Source organism: Drosophila ficusphila, unplaced genomic scaffold (assembly GCF_018152265.1).
Source record: "Drosophila ficusphila isolate 14025-0441.05 unplaced genomic scaffold, ASM1815226v1 contig_288, whole genome shotgun sequence".
Lineage (NCBI taxonomy): Eukaryota > Metazoa > Arthropoda > Insecta > Diptera > Drosophilidae > Drosophila > Drosophila ficusphila.
The window spans coordinates 992,774-1,011,633 of record NW_025064191.1 but is presented as its reverse complement, the minus strand read 5'-3'; the positions used below and the strand labels follow the sequence as shown (position 1 = coordinate 1,011,633).

At 47.6% G+C, this 18,860-nt stretch overlaps 1 long non-coding RNA gene across 1 annotated transcript in view; it reads left to right on the top strand.

Annotated features, from left to right (window-relative positions):
• Positions 1-18,860, top strand: part of LOC108099002 — a 259,141-nt gene that overhangs the window by 627 nt on the left and 239,654 nt on the right. The gene's annotated exons all lie outside the window — the stretch shown is intronic.

Genomic DNA, 18,860 nt, shown 5'->3' with positions numbered 1-18,860 from the left:
CTCTTAAGTTCCACACAAATACAAATAGCTTCCACAAATGCATTCCACGATTCATTGAAATCGCCCGTTCCACAACTTTCCACTGTTCCCTTCGTTCGCGCCTTTTTTGTTGTGTAGTTGTGTGTGAAGGAGTGGAAATTCACTTGTCCGCTCTCGTGTTCTCATTTTTACGTTTTACTACGAAACCAAGACGGCTGTTAGAGCGAGATGCAGCGAAAACAAAACAAAATTAAGGGGAAGCGAAAACTGCAGTTTCTGCTCTGCTGACGTCGACGCCGACGCTATTTCGTCATCATGTTTTTCCCCTGACGTTGTTGTTTTCAGTTGTTTTTGTTCTTCGTTTCTAGGTACATATGTATGTATGCACATATGTATATGTATGCTGCGGTGCATTTTAACATTAATAGTTTAAATTGGCCTTCTTTTTTGTTTGAAATGTTCAGGGTATTTTAAGGAAATCTAATAAGTGATTAAATCACGTTTGCTGTTTTGCTTTTGGGGCAACCTTAAATGCAAATGTGTATGTATACATAATGTAGTTTTCACTGAAGGTTATCTCAAATCCGATAAGATAGGCCAGCTACTCTATCTCCCGAAAAAAAAATGAAATGCGATTCATTTATGGATTGGAGTAGATTTTAGACTATATTCATAGTTCGGATTTTAAAATGATTTATGGGAATTCGCTGCCTATCTGAGGAAATTATGTAGCTTAATAGATCTCTGAAATAAACAAAGTTATGAAAGGGGCTTTCATGATCATTTTTTGGTGCGTAACTCATCTCATCTTAAAATCCCACAATTGATCGCAAATTCGTAGAAATTTTTGCAAGCCCATCCTAAATGAATGATCACTCTGAATTAAATATCTATCCTCTTTGCGAATAGTTTAATATAAACTTTATTCCCTGCTTTTAGCATTTTCTGGCTAATTCATTTGTTAATGAGCAAATACATCGCCGTTGTTTTTGCCTTGCGGTTCTTGCTTTTAGCTAAAAAAATATTTCGAAAATTAGCATTTTTAATGGGTAGCCAGCGAAGTTCGGCGAGACACAATGTCGCCAAAAAACCGATTTGAGGGGCCCCAAAAATATTTTTAAAAATCCCATTTGCATACACATTATACATATTCGTTGCTCCTCGAATACTTAGCATATAAAACGAATTTCTCAAAACTCCAGCTGAAGCCGAAGCCGAACAACAAAGTTCGGATGGTGTTTGATTTTTGTTGTGGGTTTCCGTTTCGGTTTCAGTGATCAGTGTTCAGTTTTCAGTGTTAGTTTCGAGCCATTCCATTCCAGAGGCGATCTCCCAAACCGAATCATTAGCGAAGAAACACAGACACACACACACACGCACACACGCAGGCCCCCCTTCCGATATTGCCGATATATAGAGAGATCGAACGAGAGGGGGTCTTAGTTTTGGGTCTTCAGCTTTCGGTGTTTTGTTCACCTGTTTCGGGCTGGTCTCGTTTAATTGCCGGGCTTCCCCTCCCCTCCTCCGTTCCTCCTTCCCCCCTTCCTTGGGAGCCGAAAAACCGGTTGGCAGCCCCTCGGAGCGCCCATTTAGTTGTCACTACGTTTGCCCATTAATAAAACGCGCTGCCTCTTCGGCATCCCAGAGTTACACATCAATGGACCCGACGATCCGTCCTCAATTTGTTTAATTTATTAGCAAACAGTGGAGGGGGGCTACGGTCCCGTGATAGCGGGTTAACCCAGCGAAATACTTGGCTCCAATCGACATGTTCGGAGGGGGAAAACTCGGTCGAGTTATGGAACGAATTCGGGAAATGCTTGGAAAATGTGGCTGGCCAACTGGCCAAGTATTCCGGAGTTGGAGCTCTGTTCATCGATTAATTGTTAGCTTTGCTCATTAAATCGCATTTTCAGTTCGCCTTCGAGGCATCACTTGACCTTTGAATATTTATGGTTCATTGGGGGCTTTTCAATGGAATTTTCGGAAAGGGGAGATCCTGAAGGCCACGATAATTTACTTGTTCAAGAGTTTCAATAGTTAAATTTACTAATAAAAGGTTGCACTTGTTGAAAATCCACATTTGTTAGTTTTTAAGCTAACACACTAGTTTTCTTTGCTTTTGTAAAGAAAAGTGTTTCAAATACTTTCTTACAACGTTGGGCAAAGGCAAGGCTGATGATATTAGTTATTTATTCCCAATTCTTTTGGTTCCCACGAACGAATTCCCGTTGCACGATGAATTAATAAATTTCCGCTCACTTCCCCTTTGAATTTTGATCAAATTCGATTATAAATTAATGCACACGACGGACGAACAGAAACAATTGAGTTAAAAGCCATAATTTAATTAACACCCGCGCAGTCCCGGCCCTCACACGACAAACAAATAGAACAAATAGAACAAACAGCACTCGAAACGAGAAATAGAGGAGCCGGAAAACAAATCAACGAGAGTTCCACACACACCCCCCTCCCCCTTTTGCACAGTGTAGATTGCGCATACGCCGCGTGTGGCGCCAGGCGGCGTGAAAATGAAATTGGCGCCAAACGAATTTGCAACGGTCAATTAAAAAGGGAGCAGGCGCATGGCGAAAGCCAACTTTCCTCGAACGGTGTGTTAATAAATTCTAAACGCCCGTTTCATATTCTTTCCTTTGGCGGAGCGCGGGGGTCGAAAACAGGTGACTGCAGCCTAAACAATAAATAATTTCCAGTTGGCGCCTCTGTGGCGATCCGCGCTACCGCCCCCTCACCCTCCCCCGCCCCGCACCGCCCCTTTTCGCCGCTTCCTCACTCGGCGGCAGAGCGGCAAAGCAGCAAAGCCGTTCCCACGTTCCCATTTCACGTGCAACACGACAAGTGCGCCGTACATTGGTTCCGGTACTCTTTTGTCGGCCGAGCTTATATGGCTATATATAGGTATTGAATGGGGCTTGGATCACGGGTACTACCTCCAAAGGGGATATATAGTGGGTACCACCTGTGTCTCGTCAGAGGAGTACGTATACAAACGCAGCATTGAAAGAGTTCTCCACTGCTCTGGGTTTCAAGTGGAAAGGGCATTCCCAGTTCGTGGTTACCCGCCTTGTTTCCTTTCGGCTTTTTGGCTTCCTAATTTGTGGCTGTGTGTGTGTGTGTGCTTTTGTGCCGCCGGCCAAAGCGCAATTGATGATTGCATGAATATGTTTTCCAATTGCGTCGTAGCGGAATGTTTGCCCGTCTCTTCGGAGAGCAAAGGGGTTTGCCAGGGGCTGAGTACTCGTGGGGTGGTTCTTAGCGGGGGTGGCACTTCTTCGGATTTCGAATGCCTTCTAGGTCTTTCGGTCAGGGATGCAACGGCTTGACTTGCTTCATTCATTTGGGGATTCTTCTTTGGGGGAAGAGTCCAATTCATAGTGAAATTATTAAAGATATGAAACTTAGTTTGGATCGGCTTGAAGTCGGGGAGTCTGCTTGCCAAGACTGTTTGCCCTTTGCCATCCCTGCTTTTGTTGCATCCACTGCAGCAGCAGAAGCAAAAGCCGAAGAAGAGGCAAAAGCAGAAATGCAGAAGCAGAAGCAGATGCGCAAAAAAGCAACGAGGCAACGAGGCAGACAACATGTGACCTTTGGGGGCGCAGGAGTGGGCGGTGCCATGTGCTCGAGTGCTCGAGTGGTGCGGAATGTTCTGGGCCTCAACTCTGACCTTTCCGCCCGAAATGCTAGGCGCCCACTCACCCACCCACTCACCTTTCGCATAGCCGCCGGCGCCTGTAGCGAGAGCGGCCCGTAGTGACTGACCAGGTGACAGCGGAACGAGCTACAAAATTGAAATTCACAGAACTTTGCCCTCGCATTCGCATTCGCACTCGCGTATTCAAATCGGGACTTGCACTCACGGTTTCAGCTTAGGTTTCTGTTTCTAGTTCGGATTGTGAGCTGTAAGCTCTTCACGGCTGTTTCATGTTCAAGTGCAGCGGCCGCTGACCGAGGACTGAGTTGCACTTGCCTGCTGGCACCGCTTAAATAATGCAGTCCGCTGCTGAAACCGAAACTGAAACCGAAACAAATCCAGAAGAAATCCAGGGAAAGGGGCGGACGGGAAGGGGAGGCTGGGGGGAAGTGACAGCGTCACTCGGAGCGTCAAGTGCTAATGGTACGCGAATGGAGCAGGGTATCCGGGTAGCAGGGTATCCGGGGATCTGGGGATCCCACCTACGTTGTCGCCTGACTAATGGACCCTGCACTTGGGGGCCGTTTCCTCCGGCGAGCGGTCGCCCACGCAGGCAAATGCAGAGTTCCATGGGGGAGGACGCTCCTCGAGGACTCAAAGCAGAAAACAAATCGAAGAGAGTCACTCGATTGATGAATAGTTGCCTCTCAGCTGGATGAATACCAACTAAATGCCCGAGGGGAGCAGGGGAATTTCACGGGGTTTCGGTTTAAGTTAAGAAAGTTAAATAGAACGACGAATGAAGTGCATGATTTCCGAAGCCCAGTATCCTTAGCAGGATCCAGGTGCCTTCGTTTTAAAAGGTCATGCTAAGAATACTTTCAATGGCCATTCGATCGATGCATCGCCTGATGCAGTTGCATTCGCCTGGCTAATTCCATTGCCATTTACCCGTAACGCATCACTATAAGTGTTATCCTCGCTACATAGTGTCAAGCTGCCAATGTGGCAGCAACTGGAGTCGCCAAGGACCGCCCACCATTCTGACCCCTGACCTCCCCCCGAAAAACACCGAAAAACACCCACAACATGCTGTTACAAAAGCGCAAGACAACGCCGCTGTCCTGGTAACCCAATTACTCAGATCAAAGGAGAGCCACTTTGACCTCGCACTCGTCCTTGCCACGCCCCACCGCCCCTTCGCCCGACGCCTTCGTTCTGACTCCACTGCCACATCCACTGACTTTCCGCCCCCGCAATCCGCAAGTTGATTCCCTCCGACATCTGAAAATTGCGCCAAAAAGTGAGAAGTGAATTGTCGTGACGTCCTGAGCCATTACAGCAGTACCTCGTAATTGTGGAACTTGGGGGAATGTCGGTTCGATGGTTGGTTTCTATTTCCATACACAAACAAGTAAAGGATAAAGGATTCGTAATTGTGGAACTTGGGGGAGTCTGGTTTCTATGATTGGTTTCTATACACAGACAATACAAATCAAGGCAGATTAGCTCCCTTGTTGTTAAGCTACATTTCGCACCCAACGAACTAGCTAACTAATTAATTATCAAAGCCTAGAAGATACGACTATTGGTGCCTGGGATAGTTGGGTTTTGAGAATGGCAAAGCTCCAGGGGAATATCGCAGTCGATTCATCGGCCAGCCGTTAAATGTCAAATGCAAACGGAGATGGAAAGCTGGCTTTTTAGGCTAATTGCTAGCGACTTTGCTGCCGCTTCGGATACAGATACAAATACAGATACGGATACAAATACAGATACGGATACAGATGCAGGTACGGATATACATTAGCGATTTCCGATGGCCCAGTTATAGCCGAGTTAAAGCGGCAGGCCCGACACGTGTTGGCCCAATTCGAGACGCTTCGAGCCGCTTCGAGCCACGTCGAATCGCCACCAATGACGCCAGCGATGGACACGCTAATTTCCCGGTCACAGAGTCACTATTTCGCCACACTCGCAATAGCAATGGCAATAGCAATCGCAGTTTCAATCGCAATCGTAATCGCTCTGATGAGCTATTGACGTATACGTAATACGTATACGTGATGTGACGTCACTGCTTAAAGTCGAGTTTGGGTAAAAATCGAGAAGAAGGATAACCCTGCAACAGGCGAGGCGAGTGGGCGGTGGGCGGTGGGCGAGTGGGCGGTACATGGCCGACGGCCCACGGCCGTAAATATGTGTTTTGTGTATCGGTATGTATGTGTATGTGTGCGGTGGAAGCTCCAACGGTAAATAGGTTACTACGCCCGAAGTTTTACGCTAACGTGGGTGTTCGTGCCTCTCGCTCCCTCGCACCCTCTCTCTCTCCTTCTCTCTTGTTCGCTCTCTTTCCTTCTCTCGGCAGGAGTGTTACGTCACTGGACTCGTCACTCGACTCGCGTAGCTGCATTTATCGTAAAAGGACGATGACGGGACACTCGTGCTCGGGCTTTGCACTCGGCACTCAGATCGGGTAAATGCCCAGATATACGTATACGTATACGTATATATAGTGGCGTACATGGCCTCGTATATCCTCGTATATGGGACGCGTAGCGTAACGTAAACCCGAAACAGGACAACGTAAATGAATTTTGCATTGAATGATGCTGGGCGGTGGCAGGGGGTGGCAGTGGAAAGGAAAGCTTGTTGGGCAGTGTACTTCGTACTTCTAGTGAGGCAACTGCAATAAACGTAAGTCGGACGGAACTCGAGGGGGGATGCAGGGGGCGTGGCAGAGTGGCTGTAGCTGGAAAGTAGGTTGATGGGTCTGCAGGGGGCAGACCGAGCGAAATCCGAGTGATTGGGCCAATTGAGTGTCCAGGAGAGCACTTCAAATACCCATTTAACGTATTCAAAACTGTACTCGTAAATGGCACAAGTGCTGTGTTTGAAAGAGTTTGCGGAAATCACTCCGGCATGATTAGTTTTTATTTAATGTCCTTTGCCTTACATAACTCTTATGTAAGAATGCAGAAGGAACTATCAAAATTAATTCGGAACTACTCCACTGAGTGCTGAGTGCACAGCGCCAAAAAGGATTATGAATACACTCGAACCATGCATTATTCACATTCGCAAACGTGCTTATTCATTAGGTTACTACGAGTATAAAAACGCACGCATAAGCGATGCTCAGCCGAATGAATAAATGACTAAACTCGAGCTAAGCGGCAGGAGGACGAAGGACGAAGGATGCCGAGGCTTCTGGGGCAAAGAAGGCAAAGGGAGCTGCTACGTGCGGCATTCGGTTGCCGCTTCTGATGCCACAGATGCCAGGGCCAAGTATTCCTCAGAATGGCAGAATGGCAGCAGCCGAAATGTATCGTGTAAATATTTTATTGCACAATGTATCCGGCAGATACTCTCCGCCGCCGCCCGGAGTCCTGTGTACATTCTGTGGCTTGTGTAGCGGGGCACAGATACGGCGGTGGCAGCGTATATACTATACTATATAGACGGCTATATACGCCCGATTCGGCTATGTGGGCGAGAGTGCTCTCGTGGCAGCTCGGCTCCGGACTCCGGAGAATGTGGAACAATGCAACTGGAAGCGGGAGTGGCAGTGGCAGACTGTACCGGACTGGACTGCAATATAGGCCAGGCCATTGGCACATATACCCACTCGCACACGACTGCATCTGCCCCTCAGATGAGGCCCATGTATAGTGAGTGCTCCGCGGGATCTGCTCAATGGAGCAGTGGAGCAATGGAGCAGCTCTTGTGTGGGCTGTTAGCCAGGGCCCACTATCCCCCGCCAGTCAGTCCGTGTGGGTCGCCTGCCGCCTCCCTTGGCTCGTAATGAGAATTTATGCGGCGAAGGAACTCTGCTTGGCCCAAGGATTGGCCATTAAACTGCAGTCGGCTATTTATAGGGCAGGTGGGCCGAAATCCAGAGCGTTGGAGGTTCTATATTGGTCCTTTATTGGCTGCTCCTTTGGGTGGCAGGTGGGTAATGCGAAGATAATGAAGGCCGATAGGCGATATTTATAAACTCGGGCTTCGGTGCGTACTTCACTACGAAATATAGTTACTTTTAGCTGGGATCAGCTCGGTTTTCAAGGTACAAGTAAGGCTCAACTCGGCTTACCTAACCTACTTCGTTCGCAACTCCGTTCGATTGGAGCCCAAAACCACAAATTATCTGCGTCCTCGGGGAAGCCAGGGAACCCAACATTTGTGCCCCCACTGTGCAGGTGTGCGGGCATTCGCTTCGATTTAATTAAATATTTTAACAAGTTCTAATTGGCTTTTACCACCCGTCTGCTTATTGGCGTAGCGGAAAGTGCAATCGGCAGAAGTTTATAAAAGTTGGGGGCACGCAAAGTGGCAAAATGGCAAAATGGCAAGATGGCTGTTTTGCCCACGCCTCGATGCCCACGCAGGATGTCTTCTCACGAGGAAGTCCTCCCCACTCCTCCACTTCGGTTTCGGGTGACGTCGACTGTTCCAGAGCTCCACAGCTCCAGCTGTTCCCTTCTGTCGGCCGACATGTGAGTGGGCCGCTGCGGGATCTAAAAATAGCAATGGAACAGCAATAGAAGCGTCGCCGGCTGGCAGGCAGCGAAAACAATCCGCAATCTGCAATCAGCCAGGATGCTGAGATGCGGGGATGCGAGCACTGCTCCATCGGCTCATTATTATTAGTTCGGGATGCAAATTATGAGAGCTGATGGCCGGGAATCCATCAAGTTGCGTCGAGCAGCTGTGTCGCCAGGACGACAGCCTCCCCCGTTTAAATTGTTAACCCCCACGTCTGGCATTATTGCCGACTTGACATTGATGTATTTGGTGACAAACTGTTGCGGTTTATTATCGTTTGGCAGCCGCAGGAGCTGCCCTGGCGGAGGCGAAGGCAGTCACGTAACTTGCCGAACATGTCGCTGCTCCGGGGAGGGTTATTTGGGTGGTGGCTGGCTAATGATGAGCAGGATGATGCAGGGATGAGCGGGATGAGCCGCAGGCTGCTCCGTATGCAGAGCAGCACCCGCGGAGGGAGCCAGCCAAAGCCAAAGCCAAAGCCAGAGACATTCGATAAATCATTTTAATTGTTTCGATGGTTCGATGGGGGATCACATGTGGTGGCGAGGATAACTCCTTCGATGGCACTACTCGTATCATCGAAATAGGGAGCAGAACTTTGTGCCAAATGGGAATGGGAATGGGAATAGGAATGGGAATGGGAATGGGAATGGGGGTTAGCTGAAAGACTTGACTTACTATTCAGGGTGAGTAGAACAAACTACTAGAGAAGTATACTAGAGTGGTAAGCAATTGCGTGTCGAAACCCCAGAAGATACGAGTAGGAACACCTTCTGTGCCTTCAACAAACCCCTTTACCTGATGTGGTGAAATTGTTCGAAATGTATTCACTGGTACTCGTACTGAGTGGTATCTAGATCGTTAGAGCCTTATCTGGCGCCACAAATCTCCGGCTGATCTCATTCGTAAGCTACGAGCCGCAATCTACACGTCAGGTACTCGAATTGGACCTTCCACAATGTCAAAGCCCCGAAGCGAACCCGGGAATCGTCTCTCTGGCAGATCGGATCCCCTGGAAGACGGGGTCGTAAATCAACTCCTTCGGAACATAGATCATCCAAGTGAACCCCACTGGGAATGGCCATCCGAGGTTCGTTCAACCCGCGGGCACGTGGCGTCCATTTCCACCTGGGGAGATATTCTGGATCTGGATCCGCCCAAGTGCTCGACTAACCTTTCCGAATGGCAATTAACTTGGCCGCAGAATTGATTGCTATTGAAACATCATCCCTTGGGAGTGGAGATCCACGTACAATGTCGTACACCTTTTGAATCCAGAGAAAGCGACGGCGACAGCCATTAATTTAATTGAATGGGAGATTTAGGAGCGATTAGGCGAATGCCATTACGCTCCGAAACAACACAACAGGCGTTTGTGTTTCGGGTCTAGAATGTTTTGAAATACGAGTAGTACAACCAGCGAAATACGAACTCAATTATGATTTTCAGTCCATCGGCACAAATCACTCGTACGTACTATATATATGAGCTGGGCAGTCTGACCCCTGTCCATGCGAATCAATGAATGGAATTATAATTCCGTGAATGAATGAACGAAAGGCCTCCCCGAAAAGCGAAACCCCGGCGAAATCTAAGCTCGCTCCCATCTACTCGTAACGTTGTTGTTGCTCCACAAATATGCTTACTGATACAATAAAATGATTAAAAATATTTAAACGGAATAAGTAGTCGGTAGTGGCACAAGTGCGAGTGCTCGTATGTAAACTATAATTCAAGCGCGTAATTGAAACACAAGCTGCCATGGGAAACCAGCTAAAGTAGTGCGACTTTGCAATACTCTGGTGGGAAGATTCAAACTTGGATTGGCAGTTTGCTCTGGGAAAGACATTCAGATATGGGCTGGAGATTACAGCAGCTGGTTCCTATATTTGGGAACGATTTGTTGAATAGGCGAGATAATCGACACATATTTTCAATCTTCCTGAATTTGTGTGCCCAAGCTTAACCGACTTACATGTTACTATGCCCGTAGTCTTTCGATGGGCAATCTGTTTTTGTGAAACAAATCAATTGCTCTGCTGACAGGCAAAACAGATTGGGATTGAAAGCTGCAACGATTCCGAATCAGATTTTTCCTCTGCCCTCCAGTGGGGTCAGATCTTGATTCGGACCATAGTGCCTAATCAGCTGGAGACTCTGGCTTTGGCTTGTTGCTCGAAGCTCGGAGCTCCTGGGTTTAATGCTCGCTTGACCTTCGCCGGCTGGGAGTCTGTTCTGTTCTGCTGGCTTCTGATTTATGGATTGCTGCTGGAGAGCAAACAGTTTGCTTGCAATTACAGTCCAAATTATCTGTGTGTCTTGTGTACACCCAAGTAAATAAAGTTCCGAAATCATAAGCAGCCCATTTTTTCGCCTTTTGCGCTTCGTACTCCGTGAATCACATGAATCACATGGAGTATTATTTATTTACCCGCATTATGATTCAGAGATTTCAGCCGCCGGCTGGCTGACTCTTCTCCGCTGATAAGTGATGGGCTGTCCGGATGCGTAGAACTCAAAACAACGCAACTTCCTTGGCACTTTGCTCGTCTATTGCTCGATACTCGTACATATGTGTGTGCGATGTGAATAATCCATCGGTGAACTCTGACCTTTATCGCCTGTATGGCTTCTATATTGTATGGAAGGGTCAGCCAATGCAGATTGGAGATGGGGCATAGATGGGGTGGTTCTGGGGCCTTTGTGCCCTCTTAATTAGCTGCCACTTAATGGGTAATTTTTGAAATGGATTGGCAAACACCCCTGTCAGTCTGATTAGCATTCGAATAGGCAAACAATTCATCCGGTTCGGTGTTCTATTTGTGGTAGTGTGTCCGGGCCACTTAGCGCCATATCATTTAATTAGCTGGGACATAAGTTCGGGATCTACCACTTTTCTGTGAACCACTTTCACTGGTTACCATTTGGGCACTTGAACTTAGTACACTCCCATGCCATTGTAAAATCATAGCCTTATCGTTCTCCAGTCCCCAGTTTGGACCATTAAGATTACGCTATTTGCCGACAAAATATTTGGCCACCGACTTGGAGTGCAGTGCGCAGTTTTGGGCGACACGCGAGTGATGGCGATCGGTGGGCTGATCAATTGCGACGCAGTGCGCCGATAGCAGAGTGGAAAAGTTCGGTGCTCGGTTCGTGGGAGGAGCGGGAAGGAAGGAAGGACCAGAGTGCACCCCCTGGGAAACTGGGCCAGCGGCAAGTCCAAGTCCAAAGCCCCAAAACGAAATGGGGAAGTGGCGCTGCGCAAATGTACAGAGAATACGAATCCCGAAAGGCCGACGAGGAACGGCTTCTTGCTTCTTGGCCTCGTCTGCGGAGATAAACCGGCCGATTCTGCAGCCGTCCCGCCTCCCACCTCCCGCCTCCGTCTTTGCCGTCTTTATCTTTGTTTATGTCTTTACAACGATGCCGCAGACGACGCAGAAGAAGGCAAGCAAAACAAAGAAGAGAGGCAGAGGCGAACAAAAACAAAACCAGCGATTGGGGAGCAGATGCGAATGGGATGGGGGAATGGGAATGGTGGGTGGAGGGGGAGGGGGAGGGGGCCAAAGACCTTATAAATCACACGAGCGTAGCATGACTTGCCATTATGGCAGCACCGAGAGAAACGGGGGCCTCCTTCTTCGATCTTCTTTGAAGAGATTGTTTTGATGACTGTAATGCAATCAGTTGGCACCTCGAATTTCTTTCTCTGCAGCAAAGGGGGCGTGGAGGTCGGAGATCTGCTTCAATTTAGATACTTCTCGGTGTGTGTTGGACACATCTGCTAGTACGAGTATCTCGGACTAAAAATAGTCGCAGTCCGCGCCTGCTGCGATCAGTCACAAGGTGTTGTTGTGGCTGCCGGGGGATGTCGGGGGAGGGGGAGGGAGTGGTGTTGTTGTCACTGCACGCTGGTGATGCAACAACCGTGGTGGCCACAATAACAAAACAGACCGTCGGCCGACTGACAGCAAACGACGCAATTGCAGTGCGAAAGCCCAAGCAAAACAAAAGCAGAAATTGATGAGCTCTGCGATGCGACGGGGATGCTCTTCTGGTGGAGAAGCGGGTGGAGAAGGGGGAGGGGGAGGTAGAAGAAGGCAGAAGGGGGTACTTGTGCTCTCAACCCGGTTTAGTCTAGTTTCCCTCGCTGGCAATTGGCGAATTTCACAAGATTGCGATTCGCGCCTTTTGTCGCCAAATTGAAGATACAAAGACCGTAAGCAGCTGAACAAAACCAAAAACAAAAACAAAAACAAACACAAAAAGCCCCGGCGAAAAGGCAAATAAAATGCTCTAAAAAATAAAAAACAACAAGTACAGTCTAGTCAGAATAAGTGGAAATCGCGTAGAACTTTCTAGGAAACTAAGTTTGATTTCCCAAATAATTTGCGGAAAAAGAATTCCTGGAAAGGGAAAATGCAATCAATATTTTCTGAAATTTTTCCTAGAATCCAATGCCTTCTTAGTTTCGCGAGCGATTTTTGGGCGCTTTGTTTTAAGATTTTCGCCTAATAGCAGTATCCACTGCTCTCGAGTATCTGTATCTGTAACTCGTATCTGTATCTCTACGCTTACCTTGGTGGGCCTTCTGCCTTTCTCTCTTTGTGGATGCGAGGGGATCGGGAGGGGGAACGGGAGGGGGAACTCTGGCGAAAAGGGCGGAAATTCAAGATGCTGCGCAATATTTCGGAGGGGAAATCAGAGGGGGAGCTGCCTGCACCTCCCCCTCCACCTTCCTCTGCTGCATTTTCACATGCGAGTAAACAAAGTTATTGGAAAACTGTATTTGCGCATTGTGTAATAGCCGCAATTGGATTTTAATTGAAGATTTCCCTACCGGCGCAGCAAAAGGGTTTTCCAGAAGCGGAGGCGGGAGGAGGGGGTGTAACATTCTATTACAAAATCTTGGCTGCGGTTCAGTTGAGCTGTTCGTGTCTCGTTATGATAATTGTGAGAGATACGATTCCGAATCAGAATCGCAGAACTTGTCTTGATTCATGGAAGCGAAACATTTCAGAGCACTTGCCATTGGCAAACCGATTGGGGCGTGGAAATCGGAGGCGGGGGCGGGGTGCGGGGGTTATTAGCTCGATTATTGCATGTCATTAAAACTAGTTCAGGCGTTTGGTCAGAAATTAAGTACGAGATTTGCATAGGGAAACTCACACGATTTCCAACATCTGGTTTGGACCAACTCACTGCAACTATAATTAAACCGACTTATAATGGGAAGCAAATTAGTATACCTATATATCTCTGAAAGTGGAATTAAGTATCTAAATATTTATCAAGTGTACGTTTATTATGCACCACGAATGAAAGTTGGGAGTGAGCCTCCCCCCAAGAAATTCAATCACACTCAAGTAAAGACTTTAATGTTCACGAAGTGATATTTTATAGTCGCTCTGCTACCCTTTCGTTTTTTAACTGCCCGCTGAGTTTGGCGATCTTTCACCTGCTCGCCGGCTTAAAAGTAGGAAATAGCTCTATCTGCCAGTCGACTCCTCCCTCGCTTTAAACTATCAATCATTGCCACTCCTTCTCAGTGCCCCTCTCTCTATTTTTTTTTTTTTGGTCAGTATCCTCTAACCAGCAACAAATACTCGTAATAGCTGTGTAGGCCCATTTGGGGCTTCAGGGTGATTGCTTTTTGCTTCAACGGAATTTCCATTTTGTAACAGTTTGCAGTGCAATTGCAAGGCCCCCTTCCCCTTCCCCCTCTCCTTCCCCTCCCCCACTATCCGCTTATGTTTTCATAAATACGAAATTGAAAGTTTTCCAACCGACGAAAATTCTCATAAAAATTGTTCACCCAAACCGCACAGAAAACAAAAAACAAAAAACAGAAAACAAAAAACACGAAACACGAAGAAAAAAAGCACAACAGACCGAAAGAAATAAAGAAAAGTATTTTGAGAGCACCCTTGAAGATATGAAACAACAAAAAACAGCCGAAAAGCAACAACAAATACTTGGGGAATGGGGAGGGGGAAGGGGAGGGGTCGAAGGGCGGCGGAAGGAGACAGACAGATGACCGACCGCCCAGTCGAATGAACGGGCGGCATTTCAATCAATTGACGGCAACAGCTGCCGCTGGCTACAACCGCCAGCTGCCCCACCGCAGCAGCACCTACCGCCCACCGCCCACCGCCCCTGCCCCCCTTTCTGCCCCCTCAGTACGCCTCTGTGGTGGTGGTGCAGCCCACGTTTTGCGGCAAGGCAAATGCCGCCGTGTGGATCTGTCGGGCGAAACTCATAAAAAGCTCCCACGTTTGCGACGCGACTTGTGGCTGTTGTCGTCGTAACTTCTGCCCCTCCTCGGCAATCCCCTCCTTCTGCGACCCCCTTGCTGCATTGCCGCTGGCGCCTCTGCAACATCCCAAGCCCCCTCTCTTTCTTCTCTCTTTCGCACTCGCAGTTGCAGGTTTGAAGGAACCTGAAGGAACTACTAGGGAGTCTGTGAGGTTTTTAGATTACAATTCAAATAGATAATTATTTTCTCTCCGATTAAGGATACTTTTGGGATCGAACTTAACTTTATGATCTTCTGAGGATTATAGGAAGATGGTTGATTTCTTTTGATTCCTTTTTTTTTAGCATTCCAGTATGGGAGTTTAAAACTGGGAAGGACCCTTCGCTAATTGAGATGGGAAGACATTCCGGTTGGCCAAATCGAGTACACAATAAATTCGTCCGGTTTCTTTGAGGCTGGTTCTGCGGCCACAACGCTGTCATGTTTGTCCGCCCAAACGCAGATGTCGCCTTCGCCGTTCTAGTTCCATGCCTCTATATACCCTTTCCCAGTAGAGGGTATCATAATAAGTTCGTAAGTCAAAATCACAATCACAAATCTTCCCAAAACAACATTTCTATGGCACATAAGCTACTCATTTGGATTCCGATTGAAAACTGCAGTAAATAAGGGCATTCGAAGCTTCGGTTTCCGGGATCCTACGTCCTCCTCCGCTTGTTTTTAATTGCTCGCTCCCCCGGCACCCCGGGTATCTTGGTATCTTGGTTGGGGAACCGCCAACGCCACCGCCACCGCCATCATCGTTATCGCTATCGACGGTGCACTCGCCGAGTCTTCGAGTCGCTGAGTGGGCACTTGGCCAGTTGGAAGCGGCGAGTGGATGGCGGTGCGGAGTGGTAAGTGCGGGGAGATTAACGCCCCTTTCCGGTAGTTAAACATTTTTGGCCAAATGAGGCAACGAATCTGGCTCCTAGGGAGTGCGAGTGCGATTGCCATTGCGAGTGCGAGTGGGAGTCGTTGTGGGTGAGGGATTGGGCGTGGGTTGGGTGACTGGGATGGCCATGGGAAAAGACGTGTTGGAAATCCGTTTAGTCGATTCGGTTCTGTTTTGGGTAGTTAACTTTAATAGCACAATCAAGATCATCGATAAAGCGGCGAATGGGAATGGGAATGGCAACGGGGATTGGTAATGGAAGTCGTTGTTTCTTCTTGTTTCGGCTTTCGGCTTTCTTGGCTATGACAGGTTCTTGGCCGAAGGAGCGATGGAAGCGAGCCCATAATCGTATATTTTCATGATCGTTTGGAGCTGAAAAACACGGCAAGACTTTCGGGCTTCGCTAATTTTATGGAGTACGTGAAATTTTCATTCGGTGGCGGTGGCATTTGCATGGAGAGCATTTAAAGTAAACCCAGAAGAGAAGAGCTTGAATGTGTATTAAAGAATCAAGAATCAATGTAAGTTAATTGATTTTATGAAATGCCTTTGTATGTTGTTTACTTTTCCACTTTCAAGGCTACCCATATATATCATACATCACTTTCTCCTCCTTTTGTGTGCATTGTTTTTTGTTCTGAATGTCGTGTAATGCTCATTAAAAGCCCCTTTCTGCTATTTGGGTCATAAATAAATTTTCAATTTTATTGTGCACTCACCGAATCTGACTGACATCTACCCGTAGACATAAGCCCAATGTTCGCTCTCTATTTCTGTGTTTGTCTGCCTTGTTTCACACACTCAACGCAATATAATTTGTGTATTTCATATTAAAAACTTCAGCCAATCTTAATTTGTTTAGTTTACACCTTAATTCATCTGATAATGTTACCATTTTGCTTATCGATCCTTAAAGTGAATGTGGTTTCCAAAGTTCTCTGAAGCTTTTCCAAGTGTACCTCTGCGTTTCCCCCTTTTCCCTGCCCACATCAAATATTTCGTTTCGACAATTACCCGTGAACAGATTTGGGGAGGAGGGGCCTCAAAAGAGGAGGCGGGGGAACTGCTAGTGGGGCATAAATCACTTTTCCTGTTCTGTGCTCTGCTGTTCCGCTGTTGTTGGATTTCGTATTTAATTGATTTTACACCTACGAGGTCTGGCGGGGGGCCAATGCAAAGGCGAGAGCCTAGCCCACTGTCCACGTGACGTTTGTCGCCGTCGAAGGTAAACATTCGAGTGCACGTGACTCCTTCCCCGTTGCGTTGCGTTCAACTGGGGTGCACTGTAGGTATGACGGGGCACTTTCCAGCTGACACCATTTCCGCGTTTAGAGTTCCCCAGGTTAGGGAAGAGAGGAGCTATTTGGTGCTTGGGGGGCAGACCGGGTTGTATTCGTCTGGGCTTCCACTTTCGATTGGGTCAAAGTGACTTCTCTTCGTGGGGTTATTGAAAATGAAAAGATCCGATTCGATAGCGGGAACATGAAAGCCAAACCCAAATGTTGATTGATAGGAAGAGATTTGGACATTTTGGGCTTGAGTGGTCGGTCGAGAAAAAGTTCGAAAGGAAGATTGATGGATCAATGGCAGGCATTTGAGCACAGAAATGGCAAAGTGCTAACGGAGTTTGACTTAATGCATTCTAAATCACAGGAGTGTTTTAACCTCATTCAAATGGGCTCACTGCCACACTAAACGATCTCGAGTTCACTTCTAGAGATGAGCTTCAGTCTTGGCTCAAAGTTAAAGCTGGTTGTAGCACCTCAATCCTCTCCCACTTGCTGATTTACTGCTGACAGTTTTCCATTATCGTTGGGTGCTTTTTAACTGCCCAGCCGAGCTGTTCGCATTCCGATTATGATTACTTTCCTTATTCCAAAGGAACTCCATTCCAAGCAGGCGTACAAAGCGATTCCGGTACGTATACGACCCGTATGGCTGCGAGATGAGCTCCAAAGGCTGTAAATCTTTTATCGAATCGGCCAAATCTGCCACGCCTCTAATTAAGTGGGAGGCGGAGGCGTGAGGGGGTGGCGTGTACGTACTTAAAGTACTTAAAGTCCAACTCCAATTCTCTGCCGAGGCTCCCTTCGCTTTATCTGTCCGCTGTGGGGCTCCGCGTTTTTATGGAGCCCCTAAAAGCGATTTTTATGGCACACTTAGAATTGCATTTAAATTCTGCGACGAACTAGAACTTCCGGGGAGAGAGTGGAGTGGAGTGGAGTGGAGTGGAATGGATTGGAGGGCTGGCGCGGCTCCACGCATTTGAATATTATAATTGCGGAGTTTTTCACTCGACGCCTGATTCTTTGTCTTTGGCTTTTCCGGGGTTGGGCGGCCCTTTCACTCCAGCTCCAAGGGTTTGTGAATGGCGAGCCCGCTCTCCCCTTCTCCTCACTTGCTAAAGAATATATACATATATTTTATGCCGCTAACAATCTCATTAAAATTTTATGCGTATGCGTCTGAAGCGAGAGTCTGCTCGCATTCCTCCCGAAACTCCTGCCACTGCCACATCCGCCAAGGTGATAATGGGGCAGCAGGAGGGGGAACTTAGGGGGAGGGGCTGGCGTCTAAATTGCTACAATTACGTTTAAAATGTGTGCCGATGATGGCGATGATGAAGAAGTTGCAGCGGGAAAGGGCACGCGGACGGGCGATAGTGGGAGCGAACTAAGATGGGACTATAACAACCTTTGACTAATTGCCTTAATTTATAGCTTTAGGCGTGAGTCGAGTCCTCATCTGCCATCCCCATCTACTTCCCCCGCCACCTGGAAGGTGGAAGGTCGACCTCTGTAATGGATATTGATAAATATCAGACGGCAGATGAAAGGAGTGCTGATTTTTTCAGGCTGACAAGCCCCAACCTCTGACTTTTCAACGGTGGAATCGAATGCTTTCACGGGATGTCCCGAAACCCATTTGCTCATAATAAAGCCAATACACTTTCGCTGCTCTGAAACATTGGCACGTCCGAGATTCCAGAAAGATTTAAATTACCTCTAAAGCAGACGAAATTTTTGGAATGCAAATAAATGTATTTGCACCACACAAATCACCGAAAGTTCGGGCGAAGGAGGGGATGCTTGGGGAAAAATAATTAACACATGTCTGAGCCATATTATTTTTATTTATTGCAAAATGCTTTACAATGCGGCACGCCCACACGCAGAAATTCCTCCCGAAAAAGAGTGCAAAGTGTGACGGAAAATTTTGATGAACGTATTTAAAACACGGCGACGTGGAAAAATATTCATCGAGAATAGCCAGAATGTGGCAAATGTTTTGGTTTTTTTCGGTTTTCCTGCCCGTTTGGCTGCATTGGCCGCGTCGACGGTTGCGCTTTAATTGCCAAATGGTTCAAGGCCATTTGGCGTCTCTTGCAAAGTGGATTTCGCTGTAGACGCCAAAACAAAAAGTTGGGCACAAATTTGGACAGGCGAAAAGGTGGGGGCTTCTCGCTGACAGGCCAAGGAGGCCTACAT